The following is a 19,386-nucleotide window of genomic DNA, read 5'->3' as shown; positions in this document are numbered from 1 at the left end:
CACCCAGTTCCCATCTGCTGTCCCACGATAATCAAGGGATTACGACAACTCTCCCAAGGAGTTTTGCTGAAAAGAGGGATTTTTTAAAAAATGGGGCAGTGACTAAAGAATGACACAGGATCAACAATTGTATGTTTATTTGTCATAATATTGGGACATTGCAGCATGTTTTTATGATGACTGGAATGATCCAGTGGAGAGAGAAAAATAGACAATACAAGAGAAGATGGGGGAGAATTGCTGGGGTAATTAATGTCCCTGAGCCGAAGACAAGAAGGAAAGCGAGTGGCAAGTGGAGAGGTTTGTCTTAGAAGCTCTGTTAACAGGAAGAAGGCACAGCATATGGATACCGATTCTCAGAAAGGAGCAGATGTGGTGGGTGCATTCTCTTGATGGCCTCTGGGTTTTATTTTCTCCCCCAGTAAAACAGGAAGAAAGGTTACCTTCACAGACTAGGACATGGGAATTGTTCTTGAGGAAAGAGAAGGTGTGATGTGGTTCTTTAGAAGAGTAGGAAGATGAATGGACAAGGGACATATGGAGGTATTGCCAGTCATTACTTAGGGCTCAGTGAGCTTAGTGGCTATGAACTTAAAGTGAAACCAGTTGGCGTGCGGTATGTTTTCCCGAATGCCATTCTGCTCTCCGGGACAGGCATGGTGTAGGGGGAGAGCTGGAGTGAATCTGGGCTGGAATTTTGCCAGATGAAAGTACGATGCAGCACAGGATGTGCAAAAGATTATGACAGTGACCTGCTATGGATGGTCATGTCCCCCCCAAATTCATATGCTGAAATCGAAACACCCAAAGGTGATGGTATGAGTAGTTGGGGCCTTTGGGAGGTGATTAGGTCACGAGGGTGGAGCCCTCAGGAATGGCATTAGGGCTCTTGTAAAAGTGACCACGGAGCCCCCTGGCCCCTCCCACCATGTGAGGACACAACGAGCAGTGTGCCACTCAAAGGAGGGCTCTCACCCGACCATGCTGGCACCCTCATCTCAGACCTCCAGTTTCCAGAACTGTGAGCAATAAATTTCTGTTGTTTATAAGCTACCCAGTCTACAGTATATTGTTATAGCAGCCCAAAAGGACTAAGGCGTGACCCACGGAATGTGGTGTGTGGTAAGGATTTTATTTCTTGTCAGCTGCGAATGGAGAGTTAACTAGTATAGGCTTTAAGCAACTGTCATATAGCAAATGAAAATCCATAATACACATTTTATCATATGGTGGTATCTTTGCCCCCTTCTTTTAAAAAGTATCCTTTTTCCCTTTCAAGCTGGTGAACAAGAGTAACATCGAACACAAACTTTCTTTTGGGAGATGGGTAAGATGCGTCCTATTCCCATTAATACTGAGAGTGATCATCTCTTGAGCGTCACTATTTATATTGATAATAAAGAGCCCACCAAACCTGCTCTCAAACGAGGACTCTGGACGACAGTGGGGGCCAGCAGGAGTGTGGGACAGAACGTTACCATGTAGCCGTGAAATCATTTGCAAGTCATTTTCATGTACATGCCGCCTTCAGAGTCCTTGCGACCCTTATTCTATCCCTAGGTGTTAGACTTCCTGAAGAGACTCTTTATTTTTTTCTCTAAGGACCTTCTCCCATCAGCGAGCCAGAGGACCAACCCTCTCAGCCCATCACCACATATGGACCTGAGTGATGAAGCTGGGACAGGTTGAACTGACCAGCAATTCTGGCTGCTGTCATCAGGTATTACAAGTGTATTTGGAAGGAAGTTTCAGAAAGTGGATGCTAACCCAAGATCAAATGGGGTCAGGGCCCTGAATTCCTTGAATGTACCCTTGTTTTTTAGAAGCTTAAATATACTAGTGTTCTGGGATTCTAAAATAGCATTTCCCACCGGGGCTGGTTATTCTCTGTTCGGCCTTCCTCTCCTAGCAGATCCATGCGAAGTCTTTCTCTCTTCCTATACCTCAGGAAGTATGACTGCTTAAGCTCAATCTCCAGGCTCCCTTGCTGGCTGTTTTCCTACTGGGTTTGAACAGTGGAGATTAGAAGGTTGAAAGAGAGGTCAGGGGTGATATCCCCACACTCCCTGGGCTCTGGCAGAGCCCAAGTCCCCACGGGATTCTCTCTGTCTTGCAGCCCCTCTTCTAGGGCTCCTGCTGTCCGAGAACCAGAGTAACACTAACACCATTTCCTCTCACTGCTGCTCCAGGTCTAGGGGTGGTAACAACCTCCCCCTGCGGCTAGGGTCCGAGTGCCTCAACACGCCTTGTTGCAGACTTTAATCCTACCCACACTTCTGTACATCTCCCTTCATTACGGGCTTCTGAAACTTCTAAGTTAGACTCTGTGTCTTGCCAGGATCCTGACTGACACATCGTTTTCAATTCCACCATGCGTAATTTGATAACTGCACTTTGGTGCTGACGCTGCTAGACCAGAGGAAGGCAATGCAGATCCCACATGTATGCAATATGTTTGTTTGTTCACACATGCATGCGTGCATTCATTCATTCATTCATTCATTCATTCATTCATTCATTCATTCATTCATTCTAGGGGAGTATGCTACCACCTATGTCTTGTTAAAAGTAGAAACAGATCCTTTAAGAACCTCAGAATAATTTAACAGGAAACCACGTCTGCAAATAGTTTTTTTTCGATAAAAGTTTCACTTCCCTAATCAAAGGACACTTACAAAGGCTAACGGTCATCTGTCTTTCAACAATCAATCAAAAGACTGCTGAAATCTGTTTCTGTTAACTGTGACTCTAAAGCTATAATTATTTTGATGACAAAACTGAAGTAATATCATGGACAATTAGCTAGTTATTAGATTGTTTGAGAGGTTCCCCTGGCCTAATAAAAGGCTCTGAGATTCTTTCTTCAGAGAAAGAAACACATGGGAAACGAGAAGAATTTTAATATATTTCAAAAAAGTTTTCGACAGTAATAACTGGCCCATTTGATAGCTAATTTGTGCTAAATGTCAAAAGTTTAGTAATACAATCTTATATTTACCCAAGATTAGGTTGGCTATAAAGACTAAGGTCAAATAACACTGCTGTTAATTTTCAATGAATTTGCTTAATAATCAACTGTTAATCACTGTACCCTTATTTCCTTGTAAGGACCCAGGATCTTGAAAGTCTAGCCAAAAATCTGCTGCTATTACCCAGGTGAACCCAGGTTAGGGAGAAATTTCTAAAGAAAATCTGTGAGTCTAGTAGGTTCTATCTTAAAGAAAATAACTTTTCAGACAGACCCAATATTGCCATCGGATACCAACATTACACTGCACAAGATACAATCTATGAAGTCTGGCTAGGAGGGCTAAAAATGTATTCCTGTTAAAAATTAATAAATAGGTAATCAACAGTTCAGACTAGTGATGGAGCAAAAATATCTTGCAATGGAAAATGAAGTGAACAAAAGACTATATGTTGGTGACTTTTTAAACCTCTGCTCCTAAGAAGTATGTTGGAGTGAACAAAACCAGACAAATATGAGTTCAAATTCTGGATTTGCCTTAGTTACTGTATTCATCTTGGGCATGCAAATTTGCCTTTCTAAGCTTCAGTTTTATCATCCAAAATACAGGAAAAAAATATTCATTTCCCTTGCTTCAAAGATACCATCAGTTATAAGGTGGCCCATCTCACTTAGAAATGGCTCTCGGGAAAGAAAAAAGAAAAATATGACCATATGAAATATATCTCACAATCTCACAATTATAAATGTAATCTGACTTCAGAAATATTAAACTAGATAAGCTTTAGCTTAGAAGCTATGAAACAGGACAAGGTATCTATCTCCCTGTGTTACGTGTAATAAATAACAAAGAGTGCAGAGCACAGCCTGGCTCCTGGCTCCAGAGCAAGTCCTCAGTAAATATCGATGTTTTATTGTTAGCATTAGTATTAGTGTTAAGAAAGAGAAGCAGCCACTGAGGTTTTTGCTCAAATACAATTCAGTTCAAAATACCATGGAATTTTGGAGGTAAAATATATTGTAGAGAGACTGTTCTCTTTGCTTTACAGGTAATCTGCACAGATGGTGAGATCAAGTTAAGCGACTTAGCGAAATGCTCTAAATAATTGCAGAATCAAAACTAGAACCCAGATCTATTTGTCTGACTAATAATAACAACAACAATAATAATATAAGTGCTTAATATGTGCCAGGTACTGTACAATACCTTTATGTATAATATTGAGTCATTACAGCATCCAATGTGACAGTGTACTAGGTACTATTATCTCATTTTACAGAAGAGGAAGCTGAGGCCTAGCCAGGATAAGTGAATCTCACAAAGGCACTCTATACTCTTGGTCAGAGTCAGAGATCTGATTCAAAGCCAGGTCTACCCAACTCCAAAGCCTGGACTTTTCCCACTGAACTTATGTCTCCTACTTGGCTTCTCACTTACTCCTTCTTGGATTGCTGGAAGTCTTATCTTTTTTAACAAAACTATCCATTCCACAAGTGCAAGGAAAATGTTACCTATTTCTTTTGAAAATGCACGGCACAGGACTGGGTCCTGGGTAGATGCTCAAAAAATATCTGTTGAGTGCATGACAGCATTAAAAAAAGAAGCCTTGAAAAGCAAAAAACCATCAACACTGGAGCACTTGAAACAAGCAAACTGTGGACAAAATTGCTCAAGTAACGACTTGTACCTGGATACCATCCCTTTTCAAGAAGTGCTTCCTTGCTTCTTTAATCACTCTTGATTCATCAGTCCAAGGATTGGGCTTGAAAAGTAATTCTCCTCAGCTCTAAGAAGTAGAATTCTAGCATATTCTCCTGCTGATCCTATGCCAGTCCTGCTTTCTTTAACAGTCAACAACTCCCAACATGCACGCTCAAGAACCCCCAAAGCAGGGCAAGCCTGAGAGGCACGTAGGTGAAATCTGACTGTCCTTGAGAACAGAGAAACAACTTCAAACTGGTACATGTGACACATTTAGTGCTAGGCATTCATAATGTTAGGCATTCAGATACCTGGAGCAGCAATCTTAGCTGAGCTGATGCCTCTTTTCTTTTCACATTTAAAGCAAATGAAGCCCCTCTCCAGATAATCAAGAGACCCAGAATATAAGGTAAGAATTTTCTAGAAGCTCCTCCGGGGAAGGTGCTGTGGTTGCAGCCCTTGTGTCTCCGCCTTGGCCTGGAGAAGATGTGTCACCTTTGAGAAGAACACAGTGCTCGTACTGAAGACTGAGGTAGGAGGGTCATGTGAGGGATGTGGAGGCAGGTAACTTGTCTCTTCCTTGAAACTGCCCCTCTTCTTCCCTCCTGCCTGGCCCATTAAAAATCGGTCACGGAATCTAGTGAATTGGACCAGGGCCCACAGTTAGCCACAATCTGGTTGTATTACTTCTCAACACAGATTAGTAACATCATCCAACCTGGGCAAAGTATACTGACCACTGCTTTCAGAGTTAGTCTGAGCTTTGCAGGATGACTCCAAAAGACAATCCCATGGTCATCACAACTCAGCTACAACGAAACACCATGATGTGCACCAGGGCTATGGGTCTTCTCATATTTCAAAGCCAGGTAAGAGATTTGCAAACACATAACCCAATTTTATGATCTCTCCAATCAATGCTGTGTATATATATCCAGTGTATACATTTAATGTATCCTTAATGGTTTTCCGAAGCCCCTCACCTTTAAGCACAGATAGGCCTGCTGTTCTTAACATTTGCTGCTGGAACATTTACAATCGTTGCTGATATCATCCCCTAGATGTCCATGAGGTTCTCCATTCTATTTCCTTCAGTTCTCTGAGTCACCTTATTAGAGAGGCTTTCCCTGACTATCACACATAAAATACTAACTCTTTGGCTCAATCCACTTCACCTTACCCTGCACTGTCTTTCCCCATGGCACTTATCTGTACATGACATATGATATACTTATTTATTGTCTGTTTCTTTTTATTAAATATAAAAAAGGACTTGGACTCTCTACCACTTATAACAGCAACCAGCTCATAAAGGCTCTCAATAAATACGTGCTAAATGCATTGACAACAGTCTTCAAAGGGATTCTTCATTTCACATCATTGCCAAAAGGTGACAGTATAATCTACCACATTTTAGGTAGAAGTACCACATCCCTTCAACCATTTTTCTCCTTAAAGTCTAGAATGGATTGCATCTCCGTGCTCCCAGAAAGCTTTTTAAAAAGCGAATCATGTGCTTCTTATACTAGCACATTCCGTATTTTGACACTCTACCTATTTCTGAATGAGATCATACTCAAAGCCCAAAACAAGATGAAAGGCATTTCCTGAAGTCTTTCAATAAGCTTTACACGATGTTACAGTAGGAAGCTTTCTTTTTTATTGCTCAGAAGCTTGGGCATAGGAAAATATTTGAAACATGGTCAGAGAAAAATTAGACCCATACCTGACTCTGGAGAGTACTTTTCAGCGACTCTGGTAATCACAAACTAAAGTCAGCCAGAGCCTCAGGCACCACCCCAGAGAGCGAGAGTACACCCTGTAATGAAAACGTGTACATACCAGAACATGTTGTACCTTTCTATTGGTGATGTTCTCACTTGAACCATTTGAATCTGATAATTTTCCTGTCTTATTCTTTCTCCTTTAGATCAGCAACTGACCATATGGAGAAAACATGAATACTATATATTTTTAAAAACATCTCAAGTTAAAATATACAATTAGTGGTTGCCTCCAGTTAGTGAAATTTGGACACAGGAATGGGTATCCTATACCAGTGGGATGAATTAATTCACATCACCTCATTTTAGAATCATAAACTACGTGAAGATGTTAATCTGCATGAAGATGGGAAGAGAGATAGTGAGAATATGTGGTCTGATTTAAGAACAAATCAATTATAAACCATCAATCCTTTCAAGTTCCAAATTATTTAGTAAGAATAATTTATAAGTATGGTAAGACAAATGAATGGAAACCCACCACACACAATTAGTTGACATTATGCAAACATGTTACAAAAAGCAAACAAATCTAAGTTTCTAGGTCCTGAAGCAGAACGCACACTGATGGTATCCTTAATTTTTTGAGCCTTCAATTTGAAGAAAATATTTTTCATTTTGCCTCTGGTTTCCTTACTTATTCCTAAAACCTTGAAAATGGCCATTAGAGTAAAATTTTAACATTTTACAATAATAATTCTATCCTATACCGTGAAAAATTTCAGGCTAGTGTCTGAATCACTGCGGATTATCATAACAAATTGTGCTGCAAACTATACTCTGGAGACCTGTGTCCTGTCCCACAAAACATAAGAAGTGGACTTGAAAATCTCTGAGTTCCCTCCCTGTTTTATGTATCTCTTACTCTCACCCGCTGAGTTTGATATGCAAGTGCCCGTGGGCAAGCAACACTCCTGTTAGGAAAAATCTGCACAAATACTTTAAGAGTTACATGGATGATGATGACGCCCACCCCCTTCAAACTGCTATCTAGTTTGATAGCAATTAATACAACACATGGAAACGCTGCTCTGAGGCTGGGCATCACCGCGCATTTGCCAAGCATGGCGATTACGGGGTCTTTCTCGAAGCACTTTGTCAGGATAGCTTGCAGATGAGCTTAGTTTTAAAACTTTTCCATCTTTAGAGCTTTTGTCAAAAAACAAAACAAAACAAAACCTACACACAAGAAGCCCCACAAAACTGTTGCTTACAAATCTGGCTGCTTTTCTTAATCTAGAGCAGTGGTTCTCAACCAGGAAGATGTCTCACCTAGGTAGCATTTGGCAATATCAGGGATAACTTCTGGTTGTCAGAAGTGGGGAGAAGTGTATAACTGGCATCCAGTGGGTAAAGTGCAGGGATGCTGCTAAACATCCTACAATGTGAAGGGCAGCCCTCAAAATAAAGAACTATCTGACCCAGAATGCCGATAGTGCCCATTCTGAAGCCCAGGTCTAGAGGGAGGAGGAAAAGAGAGGGAGGGATGGAGGGAGGGAGGAAAGGAAGAAGGCAGGGAGGGGAGAAAGGAAGGAGTTAGACAACAAGTCTCTGAGACAACATGTCTCTAGAAGGAGCACACGCTGGCCTGTGCACAACTGGCTCATGTCTCACGTTACCTGCCAAGACTATATAGGCTTTCCGAGTTTGTGACCTCTGAACTATATTACACTTTTGGCATATAGTTTTAAAATCCCCTCCCTTCTCCTCCCCAAAAAAGGTCCAGTCATGGTGCTTCAACTAAGTTTTGGTCCACTTTGCAGAGCAACAAAAAGCAAGTCCAGCTCTCCTGAGCTGACCGATTCCCTCAGGTGACCAAACAGGGTGGACTGTTTTCCTTCGCAGGCTGAAATCCTTGTTTCTTTGTTTGTTTGTTTGTTTTAGGGCACACTGTTTTCTTGAGGCTGTATGTCTGACAGGGAAAAAAAAAACAAAAGCAAAAAACACAACTTTGTTGTGGGTAGCCAGATATGGGGCCAGGATCCAGGCATGGGATACCTCAGACACTTAGAGTAGTACTTCCTTGTCAAGGTGAAAACTGCACCCATTAGTGTTTACATTTCGGAGGCATCACTACCATTGCTTCTCCTTACACCACTCAGGCCTGGAGCTTGTGCGCAATCAACAAAGAGTCATAGGGAATGGCAACTGGAAGGTAAAAGTTACCGATGACTCAACAAGAGTCACCTGGTAGGTGTCAGACATGTCCTTACTCAGCTAGCACTGCAGCATATGTGACACTTGTCTCTGCCAAGCTGATGTGGTCCAGTAGACCCCAGTGGCCTTCCCATGCCCTTGCCAAATGGATTGCCGGCTGGTCTATAGAGATGCCCGTTGCTAATGCATAGCTAGGAGAAATGGACGTCATCATCCTTCCCCACATTTGACTGAGAACATCAAACAGTTGCCACTCCTCACTGGGATGTGCCTTGTTTTACTGTGGAAGCCAGAAGGAAGTCATGCTATCTGTTGGCTCTCTGTCTATATCAGGAGATTGGAGAAGGATGCTAACTAACAATTATTCTGTCAAATTCATTTGAAATGAAAAAAAGCAAGATCCTTAAGAGTTTGGACTAGAGATTCTCAATCTTTCTATGCATTAGAATGGTCTCTTGAAAGAGAGATTGTAAGTTGCCTACTTAGTAACAATTCTCCTCCCATTCTGTACCTACAGAACACATTGAAGGGGGTGGCAATGTGCCCTGCTTAAAATAAACAGAAAACTCCACATTTTCCATGTTCCCTTACAGAAAGGATGGCCCTGTGATGCTAATGAGATGTAAATTGAAGTCACCAAGAAGGACATCTAAGAAGGAGAACAAACTTGGCTGGCTTGTCTGTTTGCCTTTTGTCCTCTACCCTTCACCGTCTTCTTGCCTGGAAACAGTGCCTGGATCTCTTGCAGCCATTTTGTGAGCATGAGAAAAAGAGCAATATGGTAAGAATTATAGAACAGAAAGCTAGAAGAAGCTCATGATGATGCAGGAAATTTCTGTGAGTGCCAGGATCGTGGTCTCATGAAACCAAAGAATGGAAGCACGGACCAGAGAGGCGAGGAATTGCAAAAGAGGATAGTTTATTAAAAGCAAAGGGTTGCAGCTCTCCAGCGAGAGGGGGTCCCAACTGGGGTGCCCAGTGTCTAAGGCAAAAGGCTCTGCTTCTTATATCTTTTCTTGTCTGCTTGGAGAAGGGAACTGGCGCCTTCTAATGGAATTCGTCTGTCAGGTTTGCTGTGTTTGTCCATTCTGAAGGAATTAACGAAATAACCCATTTTTATCTGTCAGATCTGCTCTGTACATCTAGCCTAAAGGGATTTACAAGATAACTTATTAACCTCAGAGCGCCATTACATTTTTGTCCTGGAGTGAATGAGCTATTTCAGAACCTGGAGTTTCAGGAATATGGCTGCCTTTGTTTATTCCACCAGAGACTTTCCTGTCTACTTAACAACATACTAACTAACCTGTCTCAATGACACTTGCTGATAGAGACTACAATATTTATATATTATATATATATAATACTTATACAGAAACTATAAAATTTACTTATTTTTCTGAGTCTGTTTCCTGAAGTATGATATTATCTTTCTTGCAGAGTTTTTATGGGGATTTAAATGTGAAATTGAGCCAATGACTGATATAAACTGGTCAATCCAGTCAAAAAATAAATCATTCTTTTCTCCTTTCCAAACAGCTCTCCAGACTCAAGGAGAAATTAAGCCAAATTTACTTGTTACTACCTACCAGTCAGAGTAGGCCTCGGTCTAACGTGATATTTGACTTGGTATCAATTGGCACAGATACTACTGAGTAAACAAGGCCCCAGGCAAGTGAAAGAGATTCCCATCAAGGTGAGCAGTGGGAACCCAAGGTAAGTAGCAGACTGGGCCTGCCAGGCTGAAGCACAGAGAAAGTGTGACTCTGTTTAGTAGGGAACTTAAGAATATCAGATATAAAGTAAACATCAGGAAGTATCCCAAATCCTATTACAGCTCAAGACATTCATCCTCCAGGGAAATTGTGGCAAAATAGGAAAGTAAAGAGGAAAAGCAATCCTTTGTATGACTTCAGGGCCTGGAGAAGCCCTGCCATTCCTCCCCTCAGCCTACAAGCACACATGTTATTTTGATACCTGTGTGTATGCAAGTCACCTGTGAACAGGAGACTCTTTTCCAATGTTTTCTACTTTTTAAGAAAACCATAGAAATCCCCAACTTCTCTTTTCTAGCCAGCAGTTCTTTGGCACCCTGTGAATCTGATAACTTCCTTCTCTTTAAAGCAGACACCAGCAAACTTTTACTATAAAGGGCCAGAGAGTCATGTCTTAAGCTTTGTGGTCTTCAGTCTCTGTTGTAACTACCAGACTCGACTCTACTGAGAAAGCAGCCATTGATGATACTGATAATGTTTAAAGGAATGGGCGTAGCTGTGTTCCAATTAAATTGCATGCACAAAAACCAGTGGCCTATAGTTTGGCAATCTCTGCTTTAAAGGACATTGCAACCAGGCAAAAGCAAACAAGAAACATTTGGTGATAAATAAGATTCTCACCAATACTCATTACCCTGAAACAAGCCAGAGGGCTTGAAGTGAAAACCAACAGAGAAAAACAAGATGAAATGGGAGAAGCAGGCATTCTGGCATTAGAAACACTGCTTATCAAGCAAAACGAAAGACTCAAATGTGCCAGGATTAATGCAAATTGAGTTAGGTCCTATTATGTTCTCACTGAACTGATGAGACAACTGAAGGACAGACAGGTCAAATAATTTTCCCAGGGCTACACAGCTAAGAAGTGACAGAACTGGAACTAAAACCCAGGAAGTCTGGGTCTCTCCTCTCAACATACCTCCACATTATCCTGAGTTCATACAGTCCTTTTCCTCCACATTCAAAAAGCCAGCCCTGACAGGTCACCTCACACCAACAACTCCATTCCACGCGCCAGTGTATATCGGTATATTTTTTTTCATTTTCTTAAGAAAATGTTAATACAACTTTCAGATACAATTACTAATTTATAGGAAATAAAGAGGACAGAAAAATATGTGCAAGGCCATGAGTAAGCAATCCGCAAAATCCGGATGGCAGTAAACTTTCCGGGATAAACAACTCAGTGTTTTCAACAAATAGATTGTAGAGAGACATTGATTATTTGGAACCTATAGATTAAGAGACTTAAAAGACATAACCATTTGCAATATGTGGACATTATTTAGAGCCAGATACAAATAAACTATGCAAAACAACTTATGACATTTATGAGACAATTGTAATTTGAACACGATCTGAATATTCAATGATTTAAATGAGTAATTTTTTCATGTAATAATGGTATAGTAATATATCTCAAAAATGCTTACTTTTTAGAGGTTTACACTGAAATACTAATGAATAAAATGTAATGATGTCTGAAATTTGCTTCCAAATAATATGGGAGAGGAAAATTAGATGCGGCAGAAATGACACCAAAATTGGTCATGCATTGATTACTATTGAAGCTGGGTGATAGGTATTTGAGGATTCATTATGCTATTCTGCCTACATTTGTATACGTTCAAAATGTTATATAATAAGAGTTTTATACAAGTTTAAAGGATAGACATACTAGGGCTTAAGAGTAAGTTTTCAGGCAAGGAGGAGATTCTAGATTTATCAGTATTTCATCTGTATGTATATAAATAGTTTCTTCCTCTTTCAGCAGATATTTTAAAGTGTAAAGGAAGAGTTTATACAAGATGCAAGCATGGGAGTAAAGCGTTCTTATTCCTGAAAGCTAAGCCTCGGAGACATTGGGATAACTTGCAACTCAATTCCTTAAGGAATAAATTTCTTGAATGGCACTAAAGTATACTCTCGTAGTAATGAAGCATAATCCTCTGTTACCCTCTAGCCAATATTTTGCCATGCTCTGACAAGCTCAGCGTAGAAAGTATGAGGAGGAAGAAAATCACAGCCGGAGGTCTCAGGACTGGAGGATGAAAAGCAAGTACTCAGTGCAGGGGCACAGTGAACACCTACACACATGATAAAGTGAAAGGCCACATGATATCACATTCCAAGCACTGTCCCAGGAGACCTAGGTTTCAATCTCAGGTCCACAACGGATCAACTGAGCAACTTAGATGATCACTTAACAACTGTGGACCTCAACTGTTTTATCTGTAAACTGAGGATTTTCAATTAAAATTCCCATGATGATCCATGATCCAAAAGATAAAACTAAAGATGTATGTTCTCGAAAGCCAGCCAGAAACTAGACCCGATAGATTACCCAGTTCCAATCTAGAGAAAGCTTCTTTGAAATGTTACCGCTGAGCCATAGAGCTCTGGGTTTTTGGCAAGACAAAGAAGGAAGGTGAAATTAGTGAAGACAGGAAGAGATTATATTGAATGAAATGGAATGTGACTAGTAATATGCCCTATATGGGGATCAGTGTTTCAGCTAAGGGGATGAACATGAAGGGATGAAAACAACAGATGAGGGTAAATTAGTTTTCTGTCAGGACACTGCTAATTCTGGGTATTTCACCATCCATGGATGCTATCTGTCCTTCAGTAGCTGTAATCAGCTGTTGGACATGGCATACCTGAAGCTTACAACTTCCTAGGCCAAATAATACTGCCTCAACTTCTAGAAACTCGATTCCCACAATGCAAATGCATGACTTTCCATTTGGGAGTCCCAAGGTCAGGCAGAGCGCCAGGATCTGCACCTCAATACAGATGTATCCAATATATCTGGCCTTACACTTTCTGCATGTCGCTAGGTCTTCAACAAGATTTTAAGAAAATAATTAGTTTAGTTTGCTAAATGACCTTCAAATAGAGAACAAATCATTGCAAATGATGAAAAAGGCTTGTATATTAAATTGGTTGACAATACTTTTGACCTCAAATTACAAGAATTGTTCACTAATCAAGAAGAACTAATTCTCTCTGCTAAGAAAGCCTAATAATATTTTTTTGCTTGTGCTTCCCTTCCAGCACAAAGTAACTCTTCACAATTGACTGTGTTGCCTCAACTGGTCTTGACAAGAGAAGAGATGAATCATAGGAGCAGCCTGGCACCATCTCAATCTATCATAACTCTTCACTGAGGGCTAAATCACAGCCGGCCAGATACAGGGAGCTTTATCTCTTTCTTTCTTTCTCTCTTTCTGTCTCTCTGTCTCTCTGTCTCTGTCTGTCTCTCTCTCTGTCTCTGTCTCTGTCTCTGTCTCTCTCTCTCTGTCTCTCTCTCTCTGTCTCTCCATCCCTCCCTCCCTTCCTTTTTTAATAAAAAGAGGGATATTCACAAAGGATAAGTCTACTTGACAGAATTAGTAGAATCACTAATTTTACTAGCCAACAGAGCTGCTGTCAAGGGTGGATCTACCTATACAGTGAAGGTAAGCACAGATAGGATTTACTTGATCGTCAGGAAAGCTTTTGATGATGGCTTCAAAACGAATCTGTAGCAGGAGATAAAATATGCAACCTAATCTCCTGTATAATGAAGACATATAGAGCTAAATGGTTGAGATTCCTGAGCTCCACCTCCACTGCACCACTACAAGCCAAAGCTTTCATGCTTCTTGTACTACAAGTGTTTCTTCTTGAAATTTGAACATGGTACGCAAGCTTCAATTATCTACACAAACAGCATTCTACCCCAACCCAAGTGAACCTACTATCCCATAGGTCTGGGTTGGGCTAATTTTGAGGTCAGTGGATTTTTTTTTCTAATCTCACAGGATAAAGTCAGTAACGAAAGGCCATCAAGAAGAAAAATAAGAGATGGTGCCTGGTGTGTGTGTGTGTGTGTGTGTGTGTGTGTGTGTGTGTGTGTGTGTGTGTGTGTTTAATTAATACAGGACGAATAACATACATAAGGAAATTATGTAAATAAATAGAGCAACCAGTATTAATAATTCACTAGGCTGGCAAGCAACAGGTGAGATGATTATAATCTTCGTGGAAAAATTAGCTAATAAATAATTCATAAATTTCTCAGGGGGTAGAGAAGAAAAATTATATTTACCCTTCAGCCACACCATATCACTGTCAAAGTAATTTATTGCTGTATTCCAGTTCTGTGTGCACATCTCCCAGTGCATGCAAGGTGCCTGGAACATTCTAGAAGTATTTATTAGACAGATGGCACGACCTGAATGTGGTATAGGCGCACCTTCCTTCTAGCTATTATTTTCCTTTCTTGTCTATAAAAGCAACAAATATTAATACTATACCGATACCTATACGTTACAGTGTAAGCTAGCCCCCTAAATAAGAGAGGGAATTGGAAGCTACGTCACATAGTTCCATACCTGTAAAACAATAAAATATAGAAGCTGACATATCGTCTCAGTGAGATGGCAGATATTCAGAAACAGAAACACCAAGATGTGGGGAGCTTTCATCACCTAAGAGGGATGCTAAATTGGAAACTTAATTCCAGCCACTTCATGTTTGGTGCTGGTAGCCAAGCACCTCACCAGAGAGAACTAATGAATTTTTATAGCACAAGTAAAAACACCTTCACTGCAGTTCATCCATCTGTAAAGGACCAGGAACAGAAATAAAAATCAATTTCAAGAAGACTCGCCACTAGATTTAAATTCTGGGTGAGGATGTTATCAACTGTCTAAGGATCAGCTTGCGACACGTAAGTTGTATTTAAGGCAGCGTGCTTTCTCCCTTTTCCTCCCATTCATCCTAAGCTGTTCTTGAAGATACACAGAGATGTCTGTGGCTGCCTCGTAGCAAATTTCCAGAGTGCTGAGTGAACGCTTAGGATTCTAAGGTTAGTTACATAGCTGGTGTGTCTCCTGGATACTGCCATATATCCATTCATGCTTGATGGTACTTAAGGGATTTTAGATAGAAGAGGACATGAGACATTTTTCCCCCTAACAATCTTTAATAATTAGAGTCAATGCCTGAATATTAGGAGTTTGCATAGGGTTCCATTTACTTCTTGAGCAACTAGTACCCAGCAAGAGGGATACTGGGGAGGCAAGAACTTATGTATGCCCCTTTCTTTCCCCCAGAAAATGAGCATCCCACCACTTCCAATCAGCCAATAGTTCCAACATGAAGAGGAGTGTTAGGTTAGCCAGAGAGCCTTACGGTGCAATCTCGGTGATGATGTTCCCTTGAGTTCCTGTTGTTCCTTTTGAGTTCAGCTATAGGATGCAAGGAGAATTTGGCCGTGATAAGTAGAATTAAGCGTATGCTGTCCTATGGGACTTGAATTCTCTGAAGCATTTACTGGGCATCCATTCTCTGATGCAGTGGGGAATAGTCCCAATAAACTTTAAGATTCACTTTCTGCCCTCCAAGAGCTCAGAGTCAGAATTGTCAGAGGCTTCCCTATGCTGATTATGTGAAGCAATGTTAATCGACGGCTAGACAGCCAAGACCTACCTCAGCCAAAAAACCATGATGGAGGGTTTGCAGCATGACTGTAGGGTAGGCAAGATAAGAATAACTCATTCACCCCAGTTGTATTTTACTGCCGTGTTTCCCGAAAATAAGACCTAGCTGGACCATCAGCTCTGATGCCTGTTTTGGAGCAAAAATTAATGTAAGACCTGGTATTATATTATATTATATAATATTACACTCGGTATTATATATTATATTATATTGTATTGTATTATATTATATTATATTAATTATATTATATTATATTATATTATATTATATTATATTATATTATATTATGACTTGGTCTTATATAGTAAAATAAGACCGGGTCTTATGTTAATTTTTGCTCCAAAAGATGCATGAGAGTTGATGGTCCGTCTAGGTCTTATTTTTGGGTAAACACGATAATGTTATCATGGTCTGTCTTGGCAAATGAAAACTGGAAGAAATTGTTCAAGCCTAATACATGTATAACGTGCACAAAACTGGTAATTGGGTATATGTATGCAGAAGTGGTACTTTCAGAAACATTTCTTTTGCTCTACATTTATAAGCATTAACAGACCCTAAAAGTTCACTTTCTTTTCTGCTGTCACGGTAGATGGACCCCATTAGTAAGAAACAGATAATGTATGAACCTTCCAATTATGTGTTAGATCCCGCCACAAAAATCATTAATTATTGGATACTACAGTCCTCCTAGAAAGCCAAATACACAGATCTGAAACTATGCATCTTATTTATCCATGTAACTACAAAAAATAATTTTTAAGCATATAGCCCTATATAAAAACAAGTTTCCATTCTTTTTTTAAATATCAGAACTTGAAAATGTTTAAATATTTAGGTAGTTTTTTAAAAAACACTCTTGACAACCAAGATTTAAAACATCTGCTATTAAAAGAACATTTTTCCTGACGATATACTACACCAAGTTCCTTCTCCTTGCCAAGGAAAGGCTGGCTTTATTCTAAACAATAGCTTTCATTTAACACACGAGTCCTTTATCTCCCACCTCCACTGACACACTTGGCAACAAAACCTGTTTTCTGCCTGCAGAATCACTGAAAAACCAGAAAAGGCCCCAAACACTCATGAGGACATGGGGGTGCCAATCCTTTGAAAACACCACTTCCACTGAAATGTACCAAATAATGGAGTTTCTACACAATAATATGACTTTTCCTGACAGCATGGATTCTGATTTCCTGTTACACATTCCATTACTTATTTGTGATGATCTAAACTATTTCTTACATTCTTTGATGCCTCCACCCTTTAAATACTTGCAGGCTTATCTGTGTTTTAAGTCAATTTCTGCCCAGGGTTTGCCATATTCCCTTTAACTCTGAAAAACCTTTACTCAGGCAACACTCTTTCCTGTTCCCTTATTTTGAATTTGAATGCACATAAAGAATATCTTTTTAGGTTACTCCACTTGTAAAGCTTTCTCTTAGGAGTACCTTGAAGCTCTGATATCAAAATGTGCTCCCTAAAAATAATATTTCACCCATTGCAAATATATTTCTCCAAAGATTGTTTTCCAAATCAGCAGCAAAAAGAAAATCTGATTATAAACACATCTGCAAGCGTTAGTTCATAATTTACCATTAGTTAATTATGTTTAAAATCACTCTTTCCTCTACATATAAACATAACCTTACATCAAGCAGAACCACAGCCCTACCCAAATGTCTCCTCCTCCTTGGGTTCAACCTCCACTACTGCTTACAGCATCTTCCTGGACAGGCATTCCAATTCTCAGACCAACAACAGAAACAGGCCACCATCAATATTTGGCTAGACATATCAGATACATTGCTCCATTCATCAATATAATGTCTACACCGCTTTAACCTGAATCATAAGCTGTCCCTTCCCCATATTTCATCTTAATTTTCACTTGTCTTTCTATATTTTACTTTTCTCTATTCTAATCCTCTCATATTAGCCACTAGTTTTTTTTTCCCCCCACCACTATCCACTATATGGATTAGCTGGTCTTTTAAACTCAGGTGGCCTTTTGCCTGATTATTACAGGGTCACGGTTTGAAGAGCTTCACAGTAGTTATACAAGTGCAGATATAAGAGTGACCCTTTTTGAAGCTTTGCCTTTTTGAAATTACTTACAGAGACAGAGTGCAAAAAAAAGCTGGGATTGCCCGAACATGATGTAGGCAAGAGGGAAGGTAAGGAAGGAAAGTGGCCTTGCGATTTTTCTTTTACTCCAGCTAACAGTCACTCTTCAATGAACTACTACCGTGTTTCCCGAAAATAAGACCTAGCCGGACAATCAGCTCTAATGCGTCTTTTGAAGCAAAAATTAATATAAGACCCTTTTAATTTTTGCTTCAAAAGACGCATTAGAGCTGATTGTAAGGCTAGGTTGTATTTTGGGGGAAACACAGTAGTTGGCTTGCTGTTCAAAGTATCCACCTCCAGTCTTATCTAAAACTTCCTAATCTTTACCTTGAAAATGCCACATGCATTCCTGTTTCCATGCTTTGGCGTGACCCACACCTGCTGCCAGAAATGCCTTTTCCCTCTGCCTGGTTAGTGAAGTCCCACCCACATGTCCTGCCTTAGCTGGAGCCCAGCCCTTGGACGGCAGACCGCCTTCTCCATGCCTCCTGCCTCTTGAGGGCCTGGGGAATTCTCTGACTGGACTGCTCAGTTGGCACTTTCCGTATTATGCCTTGTAGAACAGATAGTAAAAGGTGTATGAGGTGTATCTATTTTGGAAGTACAGCTACCATGCAGTGATATAGGGATTGTATGAACATTTCTAATTCTCAAAAGAACTCTGTAACATTGTGTTAGGACCCATATTTTATAGAATGGGAAACTGAGCCTCAGAAAATTTAAGAGATAGGCCCAAGGCCATATTTCAATAGAAAAAGCTAGGGTTTGAATCCAGGTTCACCTGTCTCTGAAACCCATGCTTGTTTCATTATGCTGACTGCCTTTATTTCTGCAGTGAAAGTAAATGCTTTAAAACCAGGCCTGCGTCTTATACCTCTCAGTCCCTTGGTTTGTACTCTATGAGCATTTAATGAATATTCATGGCAAGGTTACATTCAAATGAGATTGCATTTCCCGAGTACACCGCTACAGAGGAAGAGAGCCAGGAGGCAGAAGAAAGCAAGTTTGGGATTAACATTTCTTCAGATAATCCACAAAGTGAGTGATCCACAGGCATGATAATCCAGCGTTGGCAAGACACCCAATTCCACAGAGGTCTCCTGCCTAATTTCACAATGTCAGAGTACAAGCACCAGTGTTTACTTCTATGGCTGTTTATGCTCATCCATGAACTTGCTGGGCCTGGAATTAATCCTCCATGGATGTTAGAAATATTATGACAACAGCTGGCACTGTCATTTGCAGTGTCCAAACTGGAACTTCCCCTTTTTCCCCCCAAGTAAGATTTATGGGTTTCTCTTCAAGTGCCAGGCTTACTTCAAAATTAACACCTTCACTTTCTCTTCAATAGTTGGATTTTCTGATGATTTAAAATAC

The 19,386-nt window shown here is 40.2% G+C and overlaps 1 protein-coding gene across 2 annotated transcripts in view; it reads right to left on the bottom strand.

Moving 5' to 3' along the window:
* Nucleotides 1–19,386, bottom strand: part of GHR (growth hormone receptor) — a 233,381-nt gene that overhangs the window by 167,595 nt on the left and 46,400 nt on the right. The gene's annotated exons all lie outside the window — the stretch shown is intronic.

This window comes from Rhinolophus sinicus, chromosome 3 (genome assembly GCF_057876585.1).
Source record: "Rhinolophus sinicus isolate RSI-liver-muscle chromosome 3, RSI-T2T, whole genome shotgun sequence".
Taxonomy (NCBI): Eukaryota; Metazoa; Chordata; class Mammalia; order Chiroptera; family Rhinolophidae; genus Rhinolophus; species Rhinolophus sinicus.
Note: the sequence above shows the minus strand (reverse complement) of the source record. Positions and strands in the feature narration are given on the sequence as shown.